The sequence below is a fragment of the Arachis hypogaea genome, chromosome 6 (genome assembly GCF_003086295.3).
Source record: "Arachis hypogaea cultivar Tifrunner chromosome 6, arahy.Tifrunner.gnm2.J5K5, whole genome shotgun sequence".
NCBI lineage: Eukaryota > Viridiplantae > Streptophyta > Magnoliopsida > Fabales > Fabaceae > Arachis > Arachis hypogaea.
Window position 1 is genome coordinate 64,769,784 of NC_092041.1, and position 6,675 is coordinate 64,776,458.

The 6,675-nt window shown below is 38.8% G+C and overlaps 1 non-coding gene across 1 annotated transcript; it reads left to right on the forward strand.

Moving 5' to 3' along the window:
• Positions 1-240: 240 nt before the first annotated feature.
• LOC112699748 (small nucleolar RNA R71) lies at positions 241-348 on the forward strand. Its single transcript, XR_003152688.1, has one exon. It is a non-coding gene; the product is annotated as a small nucleolar RNA R71 (small nucleolar RNA).
• Positions 349-6,675: the final 6,327 nt, after the last annotated feature.

The window sequence follows — 6,675 nt, forward strand, 5'->3', positions numbered from 1 at the left end:
AGCCAGTATGGAGTTCATAGTATCAATTTCAAGAACTCCTTTCTTCTGAGTTGTCCCATTGCTCACAGGATTTCTTTCAGAAGTGTACATGAACTGGTTATTTGCAACTATTTCAATGAGTTCATGGGTTTCTACATGCATTTTCTTTAGATGAATAGATCCGCCTGCAGAATGGTCCAATGACATCTTGGATAACTCAGACAGACCATCATAGAAGATACCTATGATACTCCATTCTGAAAGCATGTCAGGGGGACACCTTCTGATCAATTGCTTATATCTTTCCCAAGCTTCATAGAGGGATTCACCTACCTTCTGTTTGAAGGTTTGAACTTCCACTCTAAGCTTACTCATCTTTTGAGGTGGAAAGAATTTAGCTAAGAAGGCATTGACTAGCTTTTCCCAAGAGTTTAGGCTGTCTCTAGGTTGTGAGTTCAACCATATACTAGCTCTGTCTCTTATAGTAAAAGGGAAAAGCATAAGTTTGTAGACCTCGGGATCAACTCCATTGGTCTTAACAGTGTCATAGATTTGCAAAAATTCTGCCAAGAACTGATGAGGTTCTTCCAATGGAAGTCCATGAAACTTGCAATTCTGTTGCATCAGAGAAACTAATTGAGGCTTAAGCTCAAAGTTGTTTGCTCAAATGGCAGGGATAGATATGCTTCTCCCATAGAAGTAAGGAGTAGGTGCAGTAAAGTCACCAAGCACCTTCGTTGCATTGTTGGCATTGTTGTTATTTTCGGCTGCCATGTCTTCTTCTTTTTCGAAAATTTCTGTCAGGTCCTCTCCAGAGAGTTGTGCTTTAGCTTCTCTTAACTTCCTCTTCAGAGTCCTTTCAGGTTCGGGATCAGCTTCAACAAGAATGCCTTTATCTTTGTTCCTACACATATGAAAGAGAAGAAAACAAATAAAGTATAGAATCCTCTATGTCACAGTATAGAGATTCCTTGATGTGTCAGAGGAAAAGAAGAATAGAAGGATGAGGTAGATAAAGAAGAATTCGAACATATAAAGAGGGGAGAATGTTCGAATTATTAAGAGAGGAGGAGTGTTGATGATTAAATAGAAAGAGATGAGAGAGGGAATTTTCGAAAATTTTAAAATTAAAATAATTGGTTAATTAAAAAGATTTTTGAAAAAGTGGTTAGGTGGTTTTGAAAAAGATAAGAAATAGTGATTAGTTGAAAAAGATTTGGAAATAATTTTGAAAAGATAAGAAATTAGAAAAACAAAAAGAGTTTGAAATCAAATTAAAAGAGATTTGATTGAAAAAAATTGATTTTTAAAAAGATATGATTGAAAAGATATGGTTGAAAAAGACTTTATTTTTAAAATTGATGACTTGATTAACAAGAAATTAAAAGATATGATTCTAAAATTCAAATATTGAACCTTTCTTAACAAGAAAGTAACAAACTTGAAATTTTTTGAATGACAACATTAATTGTTAGCAAGGTTTTTTGAAAATATTAAAAGAAAAATGAAAAAGATTTGATTTTGAAAAAGATATGATTGATATGAGAAGATATGAAAAAGATAAGATTTTGAAAAGTTAGTTTTAAAACGTGAAAAATTGAAAAAGATTTGAATTGAAAACAAAACTTCCTCCTTGGTGTCATCCTGGCGTTAAACGCCCAGAATGGTATCCATTATGGCGTTTAACGCCCACTTGGCTACCTCCTTCGACGTTAAACACCCAGCCAGGTACCCTGGCTGGCGTTTAAACGCCAGAATTCCTTCTTCACTGGGCATTTTGAATGCCCAGCTTTTTCTCTGTGATTCCTCTGCTGTATGTTCTGAATCTTCAATTCTCTGTATTATTGACTTGAAAAGACATAATTTTGAAATTTTTTTTAATTTTTAATGAGGAGAAAGAAAAACAACAAAATGAAACTAATCATGAAAAATTAGAATCAAACAGATGATGCATGCAAGAACACTTTGAATGTCAATATGAACACCAAGAACACTTTGAAGATCATGATGAGCATCAAGAACATATTTTTGAAAATTTTTAAGAAAAGAAAGATATGCAAGACACCAAACTTAGAAATTTTCATACTGGAGTAGACACTAACAAGTTGAGAATGCACATGAAAAACAACAAAAGATACAAAACAAGAGAATTTAAAGATTAGACAAAGAAAATCATCAAGAACAACTTGAATATTAATGAAGAACACAATGCATATATTCTTTAAAAATGCAAGAAAAATAAAGACGTGGAATTGACACCAAACTTAAAAATTGACACTAGACTCAAACAGGAAACACAAAAATATTTTTTATTTTATGATTTTATAATTTTTTTTGTTTCGAAAATTATTTGAAAAAGAAAATAAGAAACTCAAAATTTTTAATAAGAATTCCAGGAATCATGCAATGTTAGTCTAAAGCTTCAGTCTAAAAAGATTAGACAGGGTTAAACAAGCTTCAGCAGCACATTACATACAATAGCCAAATTGATGGGAATCAACTGGCTCTTGTGATGATAAAAGCATCATCTGAAACTCTAGAATTCATTCTTAAAAATTCTGAAGAATAAAATAAAAGAAAAATACCTAATCTAAGCAACAAGATGAACCGTCAGTTGTCCAAACTCAAACAAGCCCCGGCAACGGTGCCAAAAACTTGGTACACGAAATCATGATACACAACTTCGTGCAGCAGACCAGCAAGTGCACTGATTCGTCCAAGTAATACCTTACGTGAGTAAGGGTCGATCCCACGGAGATTGTCGGCTTGAAGCAAGCTATGGTCACCTTGTAAATCTCAATCAGGCAGACTCAAATGGTTATGGGGTTTTGATAATTAAAAGACAAATAAAACATAAAGTAAGATAGAAATACTTTGTAATTCATTGGTGGGAATTTCAGATAAGCATATGGAGATGCTTTGTTCCTTCTAAATCTCTGCTTTCCTATTGCCTTCATCCAATCATCACCGTTGTCAATGGCTACCATCCATACTCTCAGTGAAAATAGTCCTCTATAGTTTTCCAAATGGCTAATTAGCTGTCGGTTCTTGATAGTGTCGGAAAAAGATCCATTGATCCTTTTGCGCAAAATCACTGCGCCCCACAGTCGCGAGTTTGAAGCTCGTCACAGTCATCCCATCCCAGATCCTACTCGGAACACCACAGACAAGGTTTAGACTTTCCAGATCTCAAGAATGCTGCCCATTTAATTCTAGCTTATACCATGAAGACTCTGATCGCACGGTGGAAGCTCTGTTGTTAGGAGAGACAACCATGCATCGTGAACCAGGAGGCCAAGAGATACACGCTCAAGCTATAGCATGTAGAACAGAAGAGGTTGTCAGGCACGCGTTCATAAGGGAGAATGATGATGAGTGTCACGGATCATCACATTCATCAAATTGAAGTGCGAGAGAATATCTTAGAATAAGAATAAGCTTGAATTGAATAGAAGACCAATAGTACTTTGCATTAATTCATGAGGAACAGCAGAGCTCCACACCTTAATCTATGGTGTGTAGAAACTCCAAGACGACTAATACAATAGAGGAAAGTTATATTTATAATGAACTAGTAACCTAGGGTTTATAGAAATAAGTAAATGATGCAGAAATCCACTTTCAGGGCCCACTTGGTGTGTGCTTGGGCTGAGCATTAAAGCTTTCACGTGCATAGGCTTTTCTTGGAGTTAAACGCCAGCTCTGGTGCCAGTTTGGGCGTTTAACTCCAGCTTTTATGCAAGTTTGGGCGTTTTACACCAGAATTTTTATGCTGACTTAGAACGCCAGTTTTGGCCATCAAATCTCGGGCAAAGTATGAACTATTATACATTTCTGGAAAGCCCAAGATGTCTACTTTTTAACGCAATTGAGAACGCACCAATTGGGCTTCTACAGCTCCAGAAAATCCATTTCGAGTGCAGGGAGGTCAGAATCCAACAACATCTGCAGTCCTCTTTCAACCTCTGAATCAGATTTTTGCTCAGGTCCCTCAATTTCAGCCAGAAGATTCCTAAAATCACAAAAAAACACACAAACTCATAGTAAAGTCTAGAAATTTGATTTTTGCATAAAAACTAATAAAAATATACTAAAAACTAACTAAATCATACTAAAAACTACCTAAAAACAATGCCAAAAAGCGTATAAATTATCTGCTCATCAAGGACCTTTCTCTCAGTCCATCCTAAAAAGGCAGCCGACCTCTTTGAGTGATGTACAAGATAGATATGAAAAGTACATCAATATGGTGGAAAACACTAGATTGCGAGAACCGAGCTAGGGATGCGGGCACTCTCACCCATTAAAGGAGAATGAGAGGGAGCTCAAGAAGAAGGAAGAAGTCGGGCTCGGGAGGCCCGGAAGGTATCATTCCTACACCCCCTACGAGTTTCCTTAGTCAATGTAAATAGGGAAATTTGTCATACAGAAAAGCTACCTCCCCCATGACCATAAATTGTATGGTCACTCGACCAATGATTTTTACGACCTAAAAAGCGTGATAGAAAAGCTGGCCAGGGAAGTCCAGATGGACAGATATCTCATGGAAAGGTCAGACAATCACGGAAAAAAAAGGAGATGACGAATGTCACGAACGAAGAAGTTCGCCACCACAAACCCCCGAACGACATATTCATACGATATCGGGAGGCTTTGCGGGAGGAGGAATGACCATGTTATCTCACAAAAGGCATTTGAAAGAAGTCTGCCAGGTCAGGAATAAAGGTCTCGACTTACCCACTATTTTATTCACCAAAGAAGACGGACAAGGTATTGTGCCTGGGCATGATAACCCAGTGGTAATCACTATGTTTCTTGCCAATGCTAATATACACAGAACTCTGATGGACCAAGGGAGCTCGACAGACATCATGTTCAAACCAGCATTTGACAAACTGGGATTAGATGAGAAGGAGTTAATGGCCTACCTAGATACCCTCTTCGGATTGGGGGATACTCCAATCAAACCACTGGGGTTCATTCCTTTACATACAACTTTTGGAAAGGGAGTGAAATCCAAAACTTTAAGCATCGAGTTCATTGTCCTTGATGTGGGTTCTGCCTATAATGCCCTGATAGGTAGGACAACCCTAAATCGGCTTAGAGCAGTGGTTTCTATCCCCATCTTTGCATGAAGTTCCTAACACTATAAGGGATCACCACCATCAGAGGAGATCAAAAGTTGGCAAGAAAATGTTACAATGAAAGCCTCAACCTAAGGAGCAAAGGGAAAGAGGTCAATACCATTGAGCTCAGAGGAGTTAGAGTTAAAGAAGAGCTACGACCACGGCCCGGAGGAAGGACTGAAGAGATACAAATCAGGTATGAAGTCGGAAAGAAACACCAACTTTGGAACCAATTTAGCTGAAACCTGAAGCAGAAGCTGGCTAAACTCCTTCAAGAAAATTCTGATCTCTTCACCTGGAAAGCTTCCGACATGTCCGGGATAGACCCAGACGTCATGTCCCATCGGTTGACTGTCCATCCAGGATCCCGGCCTATTCAATAAAGAAGATGGAAGCTTGGTTCCGAACGGGCTCAAGTGGTCAAAGAGCAAGTACAAGCCCTCCTAGAGGCAGGTTTCATCAAGAAAGTCAAGTATCTTGCCTGGTTGGCGAATATGGTGTAGGTCAAAAACCAGAACGGCAAGTGGAGGATGTGTGTTGATTACACCGATCTCAATAAAGCATGCTCAAAAGACCCATACCCTCTTCCAAATATTGATGCCTTAGTAGATTCTATCTTGGGATATCAATACTTATCGTTCATGGGCGCGTACTCGGGGTACAATCAAATCCCGATGTACAAGCCAGATCAGGAGAAGACGTCTTTCATCACACCTAGGGCAAATTACTACAATGTGGTCATGCTGATGCCTAGGCATCATAGGCTAGTTTCACAAGCCATTTTCATTAGTTTTCATTTGGTTTCAGACACTTTCTTAGGCAATAAGTAAGCAATTGGATGAGAATTGCATGCATGTCTTGATTCAGCCAATCATGGTTAATTATGTGCATTTTCATGAGATTTATGTAATAATTACCTAATGATATGAATGATGTATTATCTTGTGATTATGGCAAGACTTTGATGTATTTATTTGGTTGATGATAGGTGAGGAGAAGTAGAGGAAGGGCAAGGAAGAAGGAGAGGAAGCAACGTTGGTGGCCAAACGTTGGCTCAAGGAAAGCAAGCAACGTTGGTGGCCAAAGTTGGCTTACCAATGTTGCCACAAACATTGCTAGAGGAGGAAGCAAGCAACGTTGGTGGCGAAAGTTGGCTCACCAACGTTGCCACAAACATTGCTAGAGGAGAAAGGAAGCAACGTTGGTGGCCAAAGTTGGCTCACTAACGTTGCTACAAATGTTGACAAGAAGAGGGTGAGCAACGTTGGTGGCCAAAGTTGGCTCACCAACGTTGCCTAACAATGTGCCAAGCATGAGAAGCAACGTTGGTGGCCAAAGTTGGCTCACCAACATTGCTCACCAATGTTCCAAGCTCAACAAAGCAACGTTGGTGGCCAAAGTTGGCTCACCAATGTTGCTGGCAACGTTGCAAGCAAAGAGAGTGCCAATGTTGGTGTGCCAATGTTGCCACAAACATTGCACACCAATGTCTTCAATAATCTCAAAGAGAAATGTATGGAAAGTTGGTCAGCAACTGATGAGCGGATAATTTATACGCTTTTTGGCATTG